Source organism: Monodelphis domestica, chromosome 1, assembly GCF_027887165.1.
Source record: "Monodelphis domestica isolate mMonDom1 chromosome 1, mMonDom1.pri, whole genome shotgun sequence".
Taxonomy (NCBI): Eukaryota; Metazoa; Chordata; class Mammalia; order Didelphimorphia; family Didelphidae; genus Monodelphis; species Monodelphis domestica.
The window spans coordinates 59,846,104-59,866,156 of NC_077227.1; the positions used below are offsets into that span (position 1 = coordinate 59,846,104).

The 20,053-nt window shown below is 40.7% G+C and overlaps 1 long non-coding RNA gene across 2 annotated transcripts in view; it reads left to right on the forward strand.

The window, feature by feature from the left end:
- Positions 1-19,684, forward strand: part of LOC103100256 (uncharacterized) — a 42,296-nt gene extending 22,612 nt beyond the window's left edge. For both annotated transcript variants that reach the window (XR_008912301.1, XR_001626962.2), the window contains exons 3-5: positions 7,601-7,881; positions 10,504-10,610; positions 17,358-19,684. This is a non-coding gene — a long non-coding RNA (uncharacterized LOC103100256). The remainder of the gene's footprint in view (positions 1-7,600; positions 7,882-10,503; positions 10,611-17,357) is intronic.
- The last annotated feature ends 369 nt before the right edge of the window (positions 19,685-20,053 follow it).

Sequence of the window (20,053 nt, forward strand, 5' to 3'; positions counted from 1 at the left end):
CCTCTAAGGTCCTTTTCAGTTCTATGATTTGCTGATGTCTCTCGGTGCTAACTAACAAGGCACCGCTGTCACCAACCCATTATCTTCATTGGGGTCAGAATCATCTTAAAGCATTATTTTCAACTTTGATCCCTATTTCTTCTCTATTTTTATTTAGGCTACCATCAGAACTGAAATCAATGAAGTTCAAAGTGTCAGTCATTCTCTATTCTTGCCTCTTCTTCATCCTCTGTCCCCATATCAAATTAATTACCAAGCATTTGTTTCTATAACATTCTTCACATCTCTGCTCTTTTCCTACTTACAAGGCAACTACCCTAGTATAAGTTCTCATTACTTCTCATCAGACTATAGTAATTCTCATTGGTCTCCCAGCTTCCAATCTCTTCCTTTTCCAATTAACTTCCCACACAGCTGCCAAAATATTCTTCCTAAATACGTTTTGCATGATTTCATCTGTATAATGGGTATGTCTCACCTTCTCAATGGGTGGAGAAAGGGAGAGAATTTGGAACTGAAAAAAATTAAAATACTTTTTCCAAAGCATGACAATACCCAATCATTCTTTTGCTTGAGAATTTTAATAGTTCTCTGTTGGGTCTAGGATAAAGTGTCAACCAAGTTTGGCATATAAGCCTTCCTGGCCACTTTGCCTTGGTCATCTTCATCTCACTCTTTGTCCCAGCCAAACTTGGCCTCTTTGTAATTTCCCTAACCTGATAGCCTTGTTCCTGCCTCTGTGGATCAGTATAGCTTTTCTCACTTGCCTGGGATGCTTTTCTTTGTTTATTTAGCTTCTCAAAAGCCCTCATGCCTTAAGAGGCTCAGTTCATGTACCGTCTCCTACAGAAATGAAATTTATAATGAATGCTTGAGAGCTTTAATTATGTTATCTCATTGTGTCCTCACAACCACCCTGTGAGGTAAGATACTCCCCATTTTACAAATGTAGAAACTGAGGCTGAGTGATAAGTCACATAGCTTATGATGTGTCTGAGGCAGGAATCAAATTTATATCTTCCATGACTTTGAGTGCAGCCCTCTAATCACTGTACTACCCAGCAGTATTTCTTGATCTTGGTCTTCTTCCTCTTCTCTCCTCCCTCCTCCTTTTCTTCTTCCTCTTTCTCCTCTTCCTTCATCTTCTCCTCCTCCTCCTCCTCCTCCTTTTCCTCCTTCTCTTCTTTCTCCAATTATCAAGTATATGCACATTTTAATTTATTTAGAATATTTTTCCAAGATTTCATGACTTATGGTTTCCCTACCCCTTTTCTCTTCCCCCTCCTAGAGCTGACAAGCAATTCCACTGGTTTATACATGTATCATTGTTCAAAACCCATTTCCATGTTATTCATATTGCAATAGAGTGATATTTTAATGCCAAATATATGCCTATTTTTACTTGATGCATAAATGTAGGCTTTGAAGGCAGAGACCATTTTGTGTTTTGTTTTGATATCTCCCTTGTCCCACCAAAACATAGTAGGTGCTTGTTGAATTGTATTGACTTGAAAGTATTACTTCTCATTTCAAATTTTTGTGTGTGTGTGTGTGCATGGCAAATTCCTTAGGATGGCATTCAAGGCTGTGCACAATCTGGCCTCAACTTTGTCCCAACTTCTCCTCTATTTTAATCCTCCACCTTTACTCCAGTCCAGTTATCCAGTAAAGTCCACTTTACTCCAGTTATCTGTTTCCTGAATGCATTTTGCATGTACAAGACTATTTTTGGGCTAGCTGAGTTTCTCCAGGAGAGGCTCTGTCAGTGATGAGATAATTTTCAAGGACATCCCAGGCTCAACGATTTGCAGATAGACAGTCTCTTCGGTGACAAATGTTAAACGTAGGCTAATAGGAGTCCCTGTTCCTAAGTCTCCTCTTCTAGATAACCAGTACGTACTCAGAGAATTGAAATTCACTTTCATATTAGCTAGAGATGAATGTTTTGGTGTGTGAAGGTGCTATAAGAAAAATCACACATGTTAAACGAGTCAAAAAGTCTTCATTGGGTTCTATTTTGCGTCTCTTTCTGCCATGTATTGTGGGATATGAAAAAAGTAGAAGATGCTGCTTCAGAGATCTCAAAGTATAGTTGGGGAAGATGAGGCTAATATACATTTTCTGGACTACACAATTGTGCACTTAACTACCTGTTGTCTTTAGTGCCTTAGGAATTTGGAAGTGAGTCTAGAGCAGAAAGGAAGATTTCATGGAGAAGGTGGGCCTTGAACTTGACCATGAGGGATGGCATCCTTAAAGGCAAGAAGAAACAGAAGCAATGGTATATTAGCAGCCCTCTGTCGCCCTCCCTCCCTCCCACTGTAGGCTGATCCAGAGTAAAACATAATTGAGAAATATTTAACACAATCAATAAAAATAAAACAAAACACAGATAACATTCTATTTTTAATATGTGGCCCCAAGCATCCTTACATCCTGATCAGTGGTCCCATTTCTATTTGAGTTGGTCGCCATCGATGCAATGGAAGGAGTAATGGCCTTTGTTTCTATTTTGGCCCTACCAATATTTTGCTGTGTGACATTAGATAACTCACTTAACCTCTAGGTTTCAGTTTTTTTCTAATCTACAAAATGAATGATTTGGATTAGCTGGTTTTAGGGTTTTTCTAGCTTTATTTATCTGCGACTAATTTGATGACTCCATCACTGCAGCTGCCTGACCAATGACTACATTTTTTTTTTAAGGAAGGGCAATTCTCTAGCTTCTTTGTTAGAAGTAGGTGGGAGGAATGACAATTAGGATTGGGAAATGTCTCAAGGATGTCTGACTTCTAAACTCCAGGGAAGTTGACAATAAGAGGTAGTTTCTCCAAAATACCTAGAATCGTCCTTAGACACCATCAGTCTGAAGAGGTGGTGGTAATTGGGGTGTGAGGGTAGGAGACAGAGCTTGACAGTGAGGGGAAAGTGCAGGTTCACTGGCAGGCTCCAAGGCCAGCCTTGGTGTAGGTTGATTCATTACTTGCATTTCCTCAAAAGCTTCTCAGTTAACGACTACCTGGATCCCAGGCAAGATTGGTTTTGTATGCCTGTCTGCACTGGGCCATCAAAGCTATTAGCAGTAGTTCTGCATGAACTTATAAGGAAATGTGTGTGTGTGTGTAATGGGTACATGATTAACTGGCTCCCAGGGTCCTAGACCTTTTACATGATTTAAGGAGTACAAGGAGGCAGGCCCCTTGTCTCACATCTCTCCCCCACTAACCTTCCAAGTTGTCTGAAATTCAACCACTAGCAATTATTTTTTCCCCTGCCAGGTTTTCTTTTAAAATGCAAGTCCTCACAAGTCCTTGATGATTACTGATAGAGGAAAGCATCAAATAAATTCATTTCAGCATAAGAGGCAATAGGTGGAAACAGGATTAAAAGCTCTGGGCCAAAAGGGAGGAAGACCAATTTCAAAATATCATCCGCCATTTTGTTTTGGAGAAGCCTTCCACTTACTTTGCTTCTTTCTTTCTTTGTACTGAATTCAGTCCCATATAATCCAACGAGTAGTTCCCAGAACATTGTGGGCATTATATAAATGTTGGTTGATAGTTTGTTAAGGGCCTACTATATGTAAGGCACTGCTTATTACTAGGCACTGTGGATTTAAAAAACAAATGAAAACTAGATCCTACTCTCAAGAAGCTAACATTTAAATTGGGGATACATCTGATTCTGCAAAAGGGCTAGTAGGTGATACCAATGAATAGAGTACTGGGCCTGGAGACAGGGGAACTTGAGTTCATATCTAGCCTCAGACACTTACTAGCTGTGTGACTCTGGGTAAGCCACTCAAACCTGTTGGCCTCAGTTTCCTCATCTGTAAAATGAACTAGAGGAGGAAATGGCAAACCACTCCAGTATTTTTGACAAGAAAGCCCAAGATGGGGTCACAAGGCATCTGACATGACTGAAATGACAAAACAACTGATTCTGCATAGCAATGGTCTTTGGAAGCTGCATATTGGCTAAGTCCTTTGAGGGCTGGTGCCATTTTGAGGAAGTCAACCCATCATGGGGATAGGGGGCACTGGATCCCCCTTTTTTCCCTTCCTGATATTGTTTCTAGTGGCAAAGGAAGTTTCCAGAGAGTCTCTGATTGGACAGTTTTTCATCTAACTTTCTATGACCTCATGTTTCCTCTGAGAACCAGCATTTTTGACTCTCTGCAGCAAAATTAGATGAGAGAGCTTGGATGTGGGATAAGCATGAGGGATTGCCAATCAGGGGAGGTCTCAAGTATTTTGAAGGGAGAAAAAACAATGAAAAATCTAAATATCACTTTAAAAAATGAGGATAATAGAATATCAGAGCTAGAAGGGAATTTAAACATTATGTAGTCCACTCCCCTCATTAAAAACAAATTTATTTTATTTTATTTCAACATTCTTCCCCTCCACCTCCATTCACTGAGAAATCAAGAAAAATTTTCACAAATACGCACATGGAAGCAAAACAAATTCCCAAACTAGTCATGCTTACAAAAAAATGACTTAGATCTAGGACTGATTCTATCACCTCTCTATCTAGAGGTGGCTTGCGTATTTTATCCTAAGTCCTCTTGAAATGTCTAAACCCCTCATCCTATTGGTTGGGGAAACTGAGGTCCAAAGGAGATAAAAAGACTTGGTTGAGGTTATCCAACAAGTGAATGTCAGACCTAGAGTTAGAATATTATTCATACCCCTGACTTTCAGCCTCCTTCAAAGGGGCAGATGTGGGGAGGGGTGCAGTGGTTCAAGAGCCAAATTCTAGAGCCAGCAAGTTCCAAGTTCAAATTCTGATTTAGTACTCACTAGCTATGTGACTCTTGGCAAGTTACATAAACTCTCACAGCCTCATTTTCCTCATCGATAAAATGGGGATCATAATAGCACCTATCTCCCAGGGTTGTTGAGAAGATCAAATGAGATCATATTTGAAAAGTGCCTAGCATAGTGCCTGGTATATATTAAAGACTTAATACATGTTTATTCTCTTTTTCTGAGTTGGACAGGGGACTAAGTAAAGCTCAACTGTTACTTTTTCTCTTATCATTAAATCCCCTAGGGGGATAAATATAGTCCATATGGATAGAAGCATCTTTCAAAGGGCCTGCTTCCATATACTTGAATTGGAGTTTGCCTTTAATGAGCTAAAACTAGCTCACTCAAACTAGTTTTACCTGGTTCAGTGCAAACTCACCCTGGGTAGTATTATAAGTCCAAAGGATTAGATGGTATCCTGACCGTCTCAAACCATGCCACCTGTCCTATCATCCTCCCATATGAGCTAAAGCTCCTGTCCTTGAACTTTGGCCTCTGATGGGTGAGTTTTCACCTTCCTGACCTAGGATTAGTCCAATATACTACTTCTCTGTCATCTTTAAACCATATCACTTTAAACCATTACTGTTCCCTCCTGCCATTTTCTTTTCAACTCTGGTTTCCCTATATCAAGTCCTTGAAGGCAGTGATTGCCTTGATCTCTTGTATTTGTGGCTTCAGCTCCTAGCACATAACTTGGCAAAGCATTTAATGTTCATTTATCATGAAGAACATGGGGCTCAAAGTGAGAGTTGGCCTTCTTAGAATCCCTAAATTCTTTCTCCTTGTTTGTCAGGATGCCTATCCTTCCTAGAGCCATCAACCTGGAGGACTAAGTAGGTCCTTGGGGAAAGTGCAGGCACAATAAAGAGGAACAAAGAATTATCTCACCATTTGGGGGTTTAAGTATGAGTCTTTTGTGTCTGTTGTTGTCAGATTAGCTAAAACTTGTGCTGTACTTGCTCTTTTGTTACCTTGGTGCTTGTCTGGTCTCTGTAGACATTAACGGAATTCTAATGTTCCCAATATAGCTCTTTGGTGGTGGGGTTGGCAGGGAAAGAGAAGAGAAATGAGTCCAAATCTGACATTCCTAGGGTCAACCTTAGGTGGGAGCGTGCATGAGCCATTGAGCTGTCCCAAAATGGGGCTGCTACCTCATTGGATGGCAAGTTCTCCATTACTGGAGGTGTTCAAATAGAGGACGAGGTGCTGTGAAGGAGATTCCTGCATGAAAGACAGGGTTGAATTAGATGATTTCTCAAGTTCTTTCTGGCACCAAGACCTTCTAATTTTCTTCTGCTCCTTCTTATAACAGGAGTAGGGAAGCTGACCTGTCTTGTTCTGTATTCCAGGCAGATCTCTTCTCTGTCTTTCTCCTTCATTTAAATGACTGGAATGTTTACCTCCTCCTTCCCTTTAATATGCAAGTATTCTTTCTTCTTCCATTGCCCCTAGCACCTATCACTGCATAGGTGCTATAAAGATGAAACTAGAAGGCGGCCTCATATGTGAATGCCACATGGTTTGTCTTAACCAGGTCCCTCTGCTCTGCTGATCGCTTCCATTTTTTTTTTCCTGAGATATGACACCGAATCCTTAAGAAAGGTCAAATAGAGAGCAGCAGCAACAGCCGACTTACTTAAAAAAAAAAAAAGAAAATCCAAACAACAAACTGCTAGTGTGTGTCTGTGTGTGCATGACACATGGCAAGAGTTAGAGATAACAGAATGCTTCCACTGCAGTGATTCTAATAGCCAATTAAGAGTCATGGTCTTGTAGGCTTCCCCAGCACAATATCGTACTGTGCTCTGCCACTGAGACATCAATGATTGCCCTCTCTTCCCTCAGAGAAGGAAAACTGAAACCATTCTGATTTTGAGGATGAGAAAAAGAGAATGCATGCTAGCAATCACGTTTGGGAGTTGATTAAGAAAAGGTAGACAATTAGCTTTGCTTCTCAGGGCTCTTTCCTTCCCATTCCCTGAAGGAGTAAGAGGTCAGCTTATCAAATACATAGGTCATCTGTGGCCTAGTGAATAAGATTCTGGGTTTATGTGGATAGAATTCTGGGTTTATGTGGACAGAATTCAAGCTTGGGTTTTGATTTCCCCAAATCACTTTTTATTTAGCTTGTTATGTCCTTACCCAGAGTTTACTCTGGGAAAATCCCTGACTATAAGTCCAAGTATCTCTACTGATGTGGGCAAGCGTCCTCTAATTCTGTGTAAGACTCAGGGCAATAAAGACATGTGCTAGGTAAAGGACAGTCTTATTTCTTCTTCCCATGGAAAAATGCAGAAATAAAAAAGGAGTCTAGGAGGTCCAGTCACAAATGTATTCACAAATACCCATAATTGACTCAAAGTAGCCAATGAGCAATCAACACCAAATTTTCTCCTCTCTTATTTCTCATTATCCCTCTGGTCCTAAAGTTCTCTATACTCAAAATGTGACCCCGAGTTTGTATTTCCTAAGGAGACAACCCCTTAGCATTCTAATGAATCCTATCTTCATTCTAGACACTCATGGAAGCATCCAGGTTGATGGTTCTATGCTGTGGGCCTAGACTCTTCCATGAAGAAAAACTCATGTGGGATGCTAAAAAGATGGTTCCATTCTATTTACTTCAACTCATGCCCTCTGAAGAGGTCATGATCATATTAGATGATCAAATCCTCCGAATCATGGCATCGTTCCCTTCCTTCACTTCCAACTTGGGAGCCACATGCATGTTCCTCTTCTCTTCATATGGATGGTACCATTAAGGAATTTCTCTCTTTTTATAGAAAGGTGGCTTCTAGAATCCTTGGACTTGGATCAATAGAAAAGTAATCCCTCAAGGAAGAACTCTCAAGCTTGGGTTTAGAACCTCTCACCATCTAGATCACATAGTTCCTCTCAGCATAGTCCAGTCATATTATGAAAGAGGGCATGTGGTTCCCTTGTGCTTTGACCCAGTTAAAGTCCAGAGGAAAGAAGGAAATAAATTGCCCATGATCACCCAGGGAGCAAGTGGAAGAGCCATAATTTGAACCCATGTTCAAATTTTTGAACTTTGAGTCTCCAGGTTAGTATCCTTTTCACTCCACTTCTTTGGCTGTTCATGATATTTCTCAGAGCACCATCTTGTATGCTAGAGGTGATTGTGGACCCCATAAAGTCATGAAATATATCTTATTTTCTTCTACATTAATTGATTCTTCACCAAGTCTGTGCCGAAGAAATGTTGACTTGAATGGAAAAGGGATTGCTGGGTGGAAAAGGGAAGAGAAACAATGGTAAGGGGAGGTTGGAGAGGGCTTGTCTGTGGGAGCCTCCCTCAATCTTCCACTGTTGTTAAGAAAGCATCTGAACCCAGCCACAGACACACAAAAAGATAGATAGACAGGCAAACAGAAGCTTTGTATTTGAGCTAGATCCCATTTTAATGTTTTTGGAGTAGGGCAGCTGGGCAGCCCAGTGGATAGACCTCCAGGACTGGAGTCATGTAGACCTGGGTTCAAATCTAGCCTCAGATACTCCCTTGCTGTGTGACCCTGCACTTAACCTGACTGCCTAGCCCTTGCTACTCTTCCATTTTAGAATTAATATTGAGATAGAAGGCAAGGGTTTGAAAAATGCTTTAGGAGAAAGAATTTGGGGATTTCAGGAAGGTGGGAAGGGGTATGGTGAAAAGAACTAGTCTGAGCGTTTTTTTCCCCCTCCTTACCTGTCAGTTTCAGCGTACTGCTTGTTGGGTCAGCCACTCAACACGTACTCAAGACAAGGCTTAGAACGTGATTTAGGGACTCTAAAAAACCCTTGTTTTTCTTTCTTTCTCATTATGTTGTCCTGAGACCTAAAATTCTCATATTAGTCATTCCTTTTGGTTGATATCGTCCATGGAAATATTTCTCTTTTAACCTAGTTCTTCCAGAGACAATGCTCCAAACCAAAGGTATTAATAGTAGCACATGGGCTAGTCAATGTGATAACATGGATTCATTTATCAGATTAGTTTGTTGTCATGGAATCACAGAATGTTAGAGCTGGGAAGAACCTTAAAGGCTTTAACTGGGCATCTCTTCTCAAATCAGAAAGCAGACAAAAGTATTCTTTCAAGGGATCTTCCTTTTGCAATACCTTAAGGATAATTTTTTTTGGTTATAGACTCTCTCACTACAATAAATCAATAAGCATTTATTAAATGCCTACTTTATACCAGCTTCTGCCATCAAGGACCTTAAATTCTACTGGGGTGATTCAAAATGTATCCATATAAATACAGTCTTCCAAGCCATTAAAACACAAGATGGCACTCAGACTTCTGGGATACCCTGTATATACAAACAATATACAGTCATGAGATTAGTAAAGGCCTTATGTAAGAGGTGGCTTCTGAAATGTGTTTGAAGGATGCTAGGTGTCCCTTTTTTGAAAAATTACTTTTTTGTTAAATATTTATTGCATTAAAAATATTCATTTAAAAACATTATTCCAAATGCTTTTTTCCCCTCCTGTGTCTACTCTACCCATTGAGAAGGTAATTGTACATGTGAAGTAATACAAAACTGCCACAATGCAAAAATAAAATCCGACAGACCCCCCAAAACAAGAAAAATAAAGAAAGCGAAAAAGGCTGCTTAAATTTATACCCAGAATCTTTCACTTTTTTTTTTCTTTTTGTATTGGCTCCAAGGCCAGAAGAGTGGTAAGGGCTAGGCAATGGGGGTTAAGTGACTTGCCCAGGGTCACACAGCTAGAAATGTCTGAGGCCATATTTGAACCTAGGACCTCCCGTCTCTAGGCCTGGCTCGCAATCCACTGAGCTACCCAGTTGACCCCTCCATCACTTCTTTTAAAAGAAATAGATAGAATTTTTCATCATGGGTCTTTTTTAATTGTCTTGATCAGGGTTACTAATTTTTTTTTTTACATTTTATCATTATTACAATATTGCTGTTATTGTATACAATGTTCTCTTGCTTCTGTTCACTTTACTTTGCATCAGTTTATATATGTCTTCTGAGATATTTCTGAAACCATCCCCCTTTATCATTTCTTATAGCACAATGGTAACCATCATAATCATATACTACAACTTGTTCAGACATTCCCCTATTGATGGGCATCCCTCAATTTCCAAATCTTGCTACCACAAAAAGGGCTGCTATAAATATTTTTGTATAAATAGACCCTTTCCCCTTTTTGGGTAGGGATTCTAAGAGACAAAGGAGAGGAGGGAGTATATTCAAGATATAGGGGACAACCCATGATCATCATAACTAAGATGTTTTTAGAGGCAGGACACTCCAACCAAAAGTTCTCCTGTGTCCAAATGCACCGTTTCCCCTTGATTATGCTAGAGTGCAACTAGGTGGTACAGTGGTAGAGAGCTTTGGAGTAAGGGTTAAGAGGGACCAGAATTAAAATGCCACTTCAGACTTATCTAGCTATGTGATTGAGCAAATCCTCTCATTGTTTCCTCATCTATAAAGTGGAGAGAATAATAGCATCTAACCCCTAGGATTGTTGTGAAGATCAGATGAGGAGATGTACAGTGCTTTTAAAACATGAAAGCACTCTACGAATACTAGTAATTATTATTAGCTCTACTCAATACTAGAATCTGGTTTCCTGTTGTCTACTTACGCTCTTTATGTTGGTTCATTTATTGTTCTGGATTTGGGATTCTCAATTGCCAAATAAGGAAGAGGGACGGAGAACTGGAGGATCTATTATCAACATTATATGAAGCTGTGTGTCCTTTGGAATCCCCTTCTTACCCTGACTGGACAAGCACACTGTGGCGACTGGGTGAGTTTCTCCTGGAATGTCCCTCTTTTTTTTCTTGCAGGCTCCCCTCCATCCACTTAGAGTTGGTGCCCTGGAAAAGGACTTGCCCCAGATGAGCAATACAAGCTGAGTGCCAGTCTTTTCCTGATTTATCATGCTGTTCATTAATTCATATATAAAATGCAATTTAGGCTCAGGCTCAGGAGCCCTCACTCCCTGACACTTTTTTTGCACGTTTGATAAATGATTCCGCTGGAAGAGGCTTGAAGGGCATCTGCAGTAAATTGTGCTGAGGTCTATTTTTCAAAACATTTTTACACTTTCAGAGCCAAGGGGAGGCTATCTCCTCTTAGATAAGGGGAAGTGAGAAAGTTTATAGCACTTACATGCTGGGTTCTGAATTCACTGGGAAGGAGAGGGAGGAACCCATTCATAGAATAAACATAACAGATATCGTATCTCACATTTTTGCAGTCCTTCCAGGTTTATGAAGCTCTTTCCTCACAACAAACCTATGAGCTTGGAAGGATGAGTTATATTCATTCCTATTTGACTTTTGTTCCCGAGTTCCTCCCCCAACAAGGGCTCTGGCATTGGATTCCAATTGATCCAAACCTATCCCTGAGTGGGAGCCAATTTTAACAAGGGGTCAGATTTTATCTTTGGTTCATTGCTCCATCCTGAAACAAATATATTTTAGTGACCTCAGTGGACCTGATGATCAGCTTACCAGGTCCAGATCTCCTGGCCAGTATAAACTCATCATATTCAGATCTCCTGGTCAGTATCAGCTCACCAGGTCCAGATCTCCTGGCCAGTATAAACTCATCATATTCAGATTTCCTGGTCAGTATCAGCTCACCAGGTCCAGATCTCCTGGCCAGTATAAACTCATCATATTCAGATTTCCTGGTCAGTATCAGTTCACCAGGTCCAGATCTCCTGGTGGGTATCAGCTCACTGGGTCCAGATTTCCTGGTCAGTATCAGCTCACCAGGTCCAGATCTCCTGGCCAGTATAAACTCATCATATTCAGATTTCCTGGTCAGTATCAGTTCACCAGGTCCAGATTTCCTGGCCAGTATTAGCTCATCAGGTCCAGATCTCCTGGTAGGTATCAGCTCACCAGGTCCTGATCTCTTGGTCAATTAGATTGGGGCTTGGACTTTCTACATGTCCTTCTGATACAGGGTCCTCCTGAAGGTGATGCTTTTCTTTCATAAGCAGATCTGTAGTAGGAACCATCTCATTCTAGCCATCTAACACTTCACTTAGAGTCTTTTGAACTCAAAGTAGCTGCCAAGGTTGAACATGCCCATTTTTCAGGATTGTTGGTCCATGACCTATGCTCAGTGAGGAAAAAAGTAAGGCAGAAGAAGGTAGCCAGGGGTCCAGGCTCTCCCAAGTAAGCACAGGTCTTTCTTACTATGTGCTTTTGTAGCATCAATGCTTTGATGGGGAAGGGTTAGAAATTTCCTCCCCCTTCCACTCTTAATGGAAGACAAGGGAGAGAAAGTGTTACTTCCAGCAGAGAAGAGTAGACACTTTGGGATGGAGCTTCACTCTACTATACTACCATGGTTAGTGGTTCCTGAAAAAGAGGTCATCCTTGTCACATTCAATATGAAATTCCATTTGACACAACTCTATTCAATGGGAACTAATCAGGAAGTACTATATCATATCACCAAGATACATGTCCTGATCCATGGGAAATGCCCCAATTTAGCAGGTCAGAAACTCTTTTGATTATTCCCACTAGACAAAGATGAAGGAACTGAATCTCAGAGACTTGCTCATCATGGTCATATAACTAATAACTGGCAGAATTTTGATTTTAGCCCTGCTTTCCTGACTCCAAGAGAAATTCTCTTCTCCTACATTATTATCTGTAATTACAGAATGCTTGAGCCTCGGTTCTTTCATCTCTCCTATAAGAGATTTGTGCTGCGTACTCTCTGAAGCCTCTTCCAGTTTTGTGGGACAAAGTTAAAAGGTAGGGGATAGAGTGAAATCAGGAATTCTGGACTTCATTCTTCTTTAGATACTGACTTGTGATCATGGGCAAATCACTTCAAGCCTCAAATGTCACAATGGTAAATGGGTATCTACCTCAAAGGAGTGTTTTGAGGAAAGTGATTTTCAAACCTTATGGAATGGGGAGATGCTATTTTTTAAAATGAAAAAGTCATACAGCTCAAGCCAGGACTGGAATTCAGGTCTTTGGAATACCAAGCCAGTACTCTACATTCTTTTCTTTTCCTATGATAGTGACCACATGAAGTAGTAGATTGTTAGTGCTAGAAGGACCTTAGAGGTCATATGCTTCAATCCTTTTATCTCACACAGGAGAAAATGAAAGCCTAGAAAGTTTGGTTAAAGTGAACTGCTTAAGGTCACAAAGGTAATGAGAAGCAGAACTAGGATTTAAATCAATCAGTCAATAAACAAAATTTATTAAGTGCCTACTACTAGTAGGCAGCTGTGTGGCACAGTGGAGAGTGTCAGACTTGAAGTCAAGAAGACTCTTCTTCCTGAGTTCAAATCTGGCTTCAGACACTGAATAGCTATACGATCTGGGTGATTCACTTATGGCTTCAGTTTTTTCATCTGAAAAATGTGCTGGAGATGGAAATGGCAAAACCACTCTAGTATCTTTGCCAAGAAAGCCCCAAATGGGGTCATGATGAGTGGGACATGACTGAACAACAAGAACAAAATAACACATACTAGACACTGTACCAAGGCATTTTGACTCCAAATCCAATATTTTTTTCCCACTGAATCTTGTTGTATTTAAATAATATTATAAGGTTTTTAGAGTTGGGATATCATGCAGTGTTTTCAATTTGACCAAACTGATTCTTGACTCAAATTTTTTTTTAAATGCAAAATTTTCATTTTTATTCCTTTTGTTTTTATATTATCTTCATTTCTGAAAATATCCTTTTCTTTTCCCCAAATTAGCTTCCTGTGCAACGAAAGCTTTAAAAAGGAGGGAGAAAAAAAGCAATTCAGCATGACCAACCGAAACATGATTTGTGATTAAGTGTTTTCACAATATTTTGCACTCAAAGAGATAAAGTTAGATTTGTGATTTCATTGCTGTAGGAAATTCCCAGAGGAGGGAACCCCCTTTCCTAATGCAGGTTGGCACCTTCTCTTCATGCTGTAGTCTTTGAGAGTGACTAGTCTAGGGTGGCACAACCAGAATGGATCAGACAAAGCTATTGAACTCAGGCTTTCTTGGCTTGAAGGCCACCTCTCTGTCCATTATGCCATGTCAGGTACATTTTCTCAACTCATTTGTGGGGTCAACCTGGTCAATATAATTACATAGTATTTAGTATAGACAAAGTCCTACATTTTCAAGAATGGTATTCTGGTGTAGATAGCTGTGAAACATGGAACATTCAACCTCTTTAGAATCAAAATTGCACATGGCCTCAAGGGTAATGGAAAGACATATGGTGGATGTAAGGTAATGTGACTTGTGTGCTAACATCAGCATGAGGGAAATAGGAAATGTTTGATCAGAAAAGGACTTTGATGAGTCATATAGCAAAAGTGAAGGATGATAGATGAATGACCCATGTGTTGCACTATGGTGCCCATATTATGTGCAGAAGAGTCTCAGAATTGAAGTCAAGAGAACTGGATTCAAATCCTGACCTAGAAGCTTTTGAATTATGGGATTATGGACAAGTCACCTGAATGGTTACTCATGCCTTAGTTTCTTCTTCTGTAAATGGAGAGAATAATACTTATTTCAAAGAGTTTTTGCAAGGAAAATTATTTTAAACCTTAAAGGACTCTACAAACGTGAGTTGTAATCATTAGAGGGACACCTACAGGATATTATATGGATCCTCTGTGAAGGATGTGGATAGTATTCACAAAGGAAAAGAAGGCAGGAATGAATGGCAACTAATACTAATGGAGGAATTAGCCTTACTGATGAAATCACAAATTTATTGAAGTATTGAAGAATATTTGTTGTAAGACTTTTCCTGATTATTATTAGTCTCTCCATTTTGAAATTGCTTAAATTTTTTTTTATTTTGTAATTGGATGTTTCCTTTTTTGCCATTATATTCGTAGCTCCTAGCATTGTGCCTGGCACTTGGATGCATTTGATAAATGCTCGTTAAATTAAATTGAAGATTTATGGAGCTCTTTCCTCACTTGATAATAATAATAATAAGCCTTTAGATATAGTATTGCTTCAAGGTTTGTAAGTGATTTACAAATATTATCTCATTTGATTCTCATCACAACCCTGGGAGGTAGGTGCTATTGTGATCCCCATTTTACAGTGGTGGAAACTGAGGATAGAAAGACCATTTTACAGTGGTGGAAACTGAGGATAGAAAGACTCGTCTAGGATCCCTCACATAACTATCTAGGAGGTGTCTGAGGTCAGATTTGAACTCCGGTCTTCCTGAATCCAAGTTCTGTGCTCTATCCACTATGCCACTCAGGCAGTGAGTAGTTCAAGCCTGTAACTGAGGTTCTGGGTCCTTGTTCTTGCTGAGCAAGACTGCTTATATCTCTTCCTATGGGTTCTAGGTCTTTATCCTTCAGGAATGGATGTGCCTCTTATTTAACACTTTTGGCTAGAATCTCCTTTCTAAGATGGTCTCCATTTTGTTAACTGCCAGTGATTGATGCTCCAGTTTCATCTAACCAATGATCATCAAGTAGCTTTTACAAAGGAATATTTACTCTGAAGATATAGCCAGACCAGAAATACAAATATCACTCCCTCTCCCCTAACACGCATACACTTTAGGAGAGGGGGTACATTCTTTCCTATATCATCTTGGTCCTTGGAGACACTGGACTCAAAATTAATGTAATTTCTACATAGCTTTGGTCCCACAGATTTCCATGCCATGATGAGAGCTAACATGATTAAACCTCCAAAACACACTGGCAGAGGGAAATGATAAGGGACCAAAGATAAACTTTGATTATGTTATTCTCTGCTATGTCCTCTCTCTCTCTCTCCTCCTCATCCCCAGCCCTTTCCATAATCCTAGAACTGGCTGGAAAGTTAATGGAGAAGTACTAGCATGGCTTCCAACAAAGCAAGGTCATCCTTTCCTGCTCTCTGTACTGTTTCAGCTTTCTCCACATCCTCGAATGATCTGGTATCCTTCCATCCTTCTCCTTGAGGAATTTGAACTCCTGGAGGATGAGAAGATTTTTCATTTTGCCTTTGTACAGAGTTAGGGAGTGGACCTATGATTTCATAGGCAGATGAAATTCCTAGAGGAGGAAGCTCTCTCTACTTAAACAGGGAAGCACCTTCTCTGCCATTTATAGCCTTATGTATAAATGGAGATTTTGAGCCTTTGGACTTTATTGCCCAAAAGTCCCTTAGTATTTCCCAAAATTCCCTTTCTCTGCATCCTGATTGTATTTAAGAGGCTGTAACTCCTCCCTCTTCCTCTTTTTGGACCTGTGACCAGGCTGAATTCAGGTAGTTCTTTTGCCCTAGTTATTATTATTATTATTGTTATTTTAAACCCTTACCTTCTGTCTTAGAGTCAACACTGTGTATTAGCTCCAAGGGAGAAGAATGGTAAGGTCTAGGCTATGGGGGTCTAGTGACTTGCCCAGAGTCACACAACTGAGAAGTGTCTGAGGCCAAATTTGAACCTAGGACCTCCTGTCTCTAGGTCTGGCTCTTAATCTATTGAGCCACCCAGCTGCCCCCAATGCTCTAGTTATTATTAATAAAACTTTAAAAATATAATACTTAAGTTATTGAATATTAATTTAAAAACTCACACTTAGAAAGTTAGCTAGAGCACTGTGTGGCTAAATGACTTGGCTAGGGTCACCCAACCAGTATGTATTAGAAGAAGGACTTGAGCTGAAGTCTTCTTGACTTTGAGGACAGCTTTACCCTATCTGCTACTCTAAGTTGCACTGTACATAGAAGGCTCTTAATCAATGCTTTTTTGGTTGGATCATATTAGGTCATATTTTATCCAATGACATTCTTTTAATGAGGAATTCCAAAGAACAGGAGGTGTAAAGGATATTCTCTAGGAATTATATGATTAGAAAAAAATATGGTTGGTTTCACAGCCAGGACAAGGGATAACCAGCAGATCAATTGGGGGAAGGACTCTGATTGACATTCTCCACTTCTGGAATTTGAGGAGAGACTGTGATGTCATTAGAGCACCACACTAGGTAGGAGCTGGGAGACCTGGGGTTTAGTCTTACCTCTGCCCTGGGTCATCTGGGACAGGTTGCAGTGGATAGAAGTTGCATACAGGTAGAATCAAACTCAATGGTAGGGAAAGACCTAATGGCACCATGTCTGGAGTCAGAAAGACTTGGGTAAACTAATTAACTTCACTGTGCCTCAGTTTCCTTATCTATAAACTAGGGATAATAATATCACTTCTTCAATGAGATACTTAGGCACAGCACTTTGTAAACCTTAAAGCTGCCATATTGAATGTGACCTGCCATTATTCTAATACAACCTCTTCTTTCTCCAAGTGAGAAACTAAGAGTTCACATTCTCTAATTCTCGAATTCTGGGATGAGGAAGGCCTTGGCCAGCTTTCCAGATCCTTTTTTTCCTTGGTGACCCTAGATGCTCCTCTCTTCCTTGGTCCCCAGCACATTCAATGGTTCAGCTTGGAGCCACACAAAATCCATCACAGCAGGTTAAGTCATACCAGCTTTTAAGCTCCCATAACAATACATTCATTCTTTTTCTTTCTTTCTTTCTTTCTTTTTTAGCCACCGAGGCAGCGACTATCAAAATATTAAAACCAATTGCAGCTTTCTTTCAGATGACCGTGGGTGTGAGATGTAGCTTTCAAATGAATTAAAATTATCTGTTAATTCCCTCCCAGTTCCATTCTCTGAGGTGGTTCAGATTTATACAATATTTCTGAAAGCTCTTTTCATAAGGCATATGCACTTAGAGCATTAATGAAGTCAGGCGGGCTCTGCTGGTCTCATTTCAGGGAGCTAATTGTTAAGTGTTTTGCATACTTACAATTGAACTAAATTATTCCATGCCTAGCTGGTTTCAGGAAGTGTTAATTATATTTCAGTAAGGGAAAATCAAGGCTGAAAAATCATCCACTTAGACCTTATCTATTTATGAACATCATATTCTAAAGATCTCAAACATATTTTAACAGCACGTGAATATTTAGATTAATATTTCTGAGTCAAAGAAACCTTTATTCCCTCTTTGAATTGGCTTGGAGGGCCATCCTGAGAGCTAGATTCCCTCTCTAAGAAGCGGATGTGATGGAGGCAGAGCTTTGTTTGGGTGAGGCTCCAAAAGCCCTGCTCCGAGAGCCAAAAGAAGCATTAGTTCATTTCATTTCTTCTCCCAGCCTTCCTTAAGTGATATGAACTCGTTAATTTGCGGGTCCAGCACAGACATTTTGGGGTTCAGAACAGGTTCCTCCCGTGAGAAGCACTTGCTGGAGAATTGTTTCCTTTGGACCGGAGTTTTCATTGGTGCCTCAGAGAGACGGAATGGCTCCACGGTGAGGTTTGGTCCCAGGGTGCCGTCGAGGAGCGTCCAGGATTTTGAGAAGAGGGTTGGAAAAGCGGGAGGGAGGAAGAGAGAAAGCGCTACGGCGCAAGGCTGGGTCCCTCCCCACCCATCACTTTTCCCTTGCCCCCGAATCTCTGTTCCTTCTCGGTGACTGAGAGAAATTCTCTCTCTGGGAGAGTGAGAACTATTTTTTCTTCTGATAGGCAATTTATGCTTCTTTTTATGGTAAGTCGCCTGCAGGTCTTTGTACCAGAGGTGCTGGTCTCCCATGAGCCACTAGGTGGCGCCATATTGTGTAGACCACTGACCTTTACCCCGCAGATGCCTCTCTGGGCAGTTAGGTGGCGCCATAGCAAACAGACCATTGGCTCTCACGCCAGAGCGTCTGGTCTTCCTTGGGCCCCTAGGGGGCGCCATGGTGCATAGAACACTGGTCCTCATCCCGGAGGTGCTGCTCCCCCAATGGACGCTAGGTGGCGCCATGGCGCATAGAGCGCTGGTCCTCACCCCAGAGGGCGGATCCTCCCTGATACACCATATACATAGTAAGCACGCCATCCAGTGATGGTTGAAAATATGGGGCCATTGCACTGGTGTAAATTAAAGAGCAGGGGACAGTTTAAAGACACTGTCTATTTCTGTCAAGCAATGAATAGGTATTTATTAAGTGCCCATTGTATGCCAGGCCCTATGCCAAGCACTGTAGTGGTAATTAATTCATCAATATTCATGGAGCAGCCTGGGGCAAGGCACTGTCTAGGTTGTAGGGGGGAATGCCAAGGCGAGCTGGATTCCTGACTCTAAGGAGGAGTTGAGGCAAAGGTTTTCAGGAGAACCTACAGCAGTTGTCAATCAGCATTGGAAGAGGGATTTTCCTCATTGGGAGTTCCCTACACCAAACTCAAATAGAAATGGGGGTCACTAACCCATAGATACGGATCCCTCAGGGCTGAATATTTACTAAAAAAACTACATGTTGACATTTTCCTTGACATTTCTATTGTGTTTTCATTTAATTTGTTAAATATTTCCCAATAATTATTGCCTTTTTAAACCTTGCCTTCTGTCTAAGGATTGAGTCTGTGTATTGGTTCCAAGGCAGAAGAGTGGTTAAAGGCCTGGCATTAGGGATTAGGTGACTTGTCCAAGGTCACACAGCTAGGAAGTGTCTGAGGCCAGATTTGAACCTAGGATCTCCTGCCTCTAGGCCTGGCTTTCAATCCACTGAGCCATCCAGCTGTCCAATCCCACCCCCCTCCCCAATATATTTTAACCTAGTTCTGGTCCTCTGCCCTGCACCAATGAAATCAGGACCAAAACAAAAAAAAATCTGCTGAGATAAGAAATGCTCGAGGTGATTCCAGAAGGGAGAAGCTTTAAATAAAAGGTACCTAATGGAATCAAAGGTATATTAATGACCCTGAGGTGCCAGCTCTGCTAGAGTGACAAATGGGATCGGTAGTGACAAATTAAGAAAATTTAAAAAAAGGGGGGAAGGTGAGTCAGAGAAGTCTGCCTGGATGAAACTGGTCTTGAGCCGTACCTCCAAAGATGGATAGGATTTGGATGGGGAATGGGGAATGCAGTAGATGAGGCGCCAGGAGTGCCATGAATATTGTTGGAATTCCAATTGGGATCATTGGTAAGTTTCAATGGGCCTCAGTTTTCTCTCCTATAAAATAGAATTCACAATGTTTGCTGTAATCATGCAGAGGGTTGTTGTGGGGAAAATACTTCCTAAAACTTAAGGCCCTCTCCACATGTGAGATGCTTTTATTTTAGATGAGGAAGTATGAAATACTTTGAAATATGGTTCTTTTGATCGAGTCTGATTTAACAAGAATTTCTTGTGCCTTCTTTCTCTGTGCAAGGCACTGCTAGGCATTGGGGTCCAAAGACAGGGTGCCTGGGGATGGGT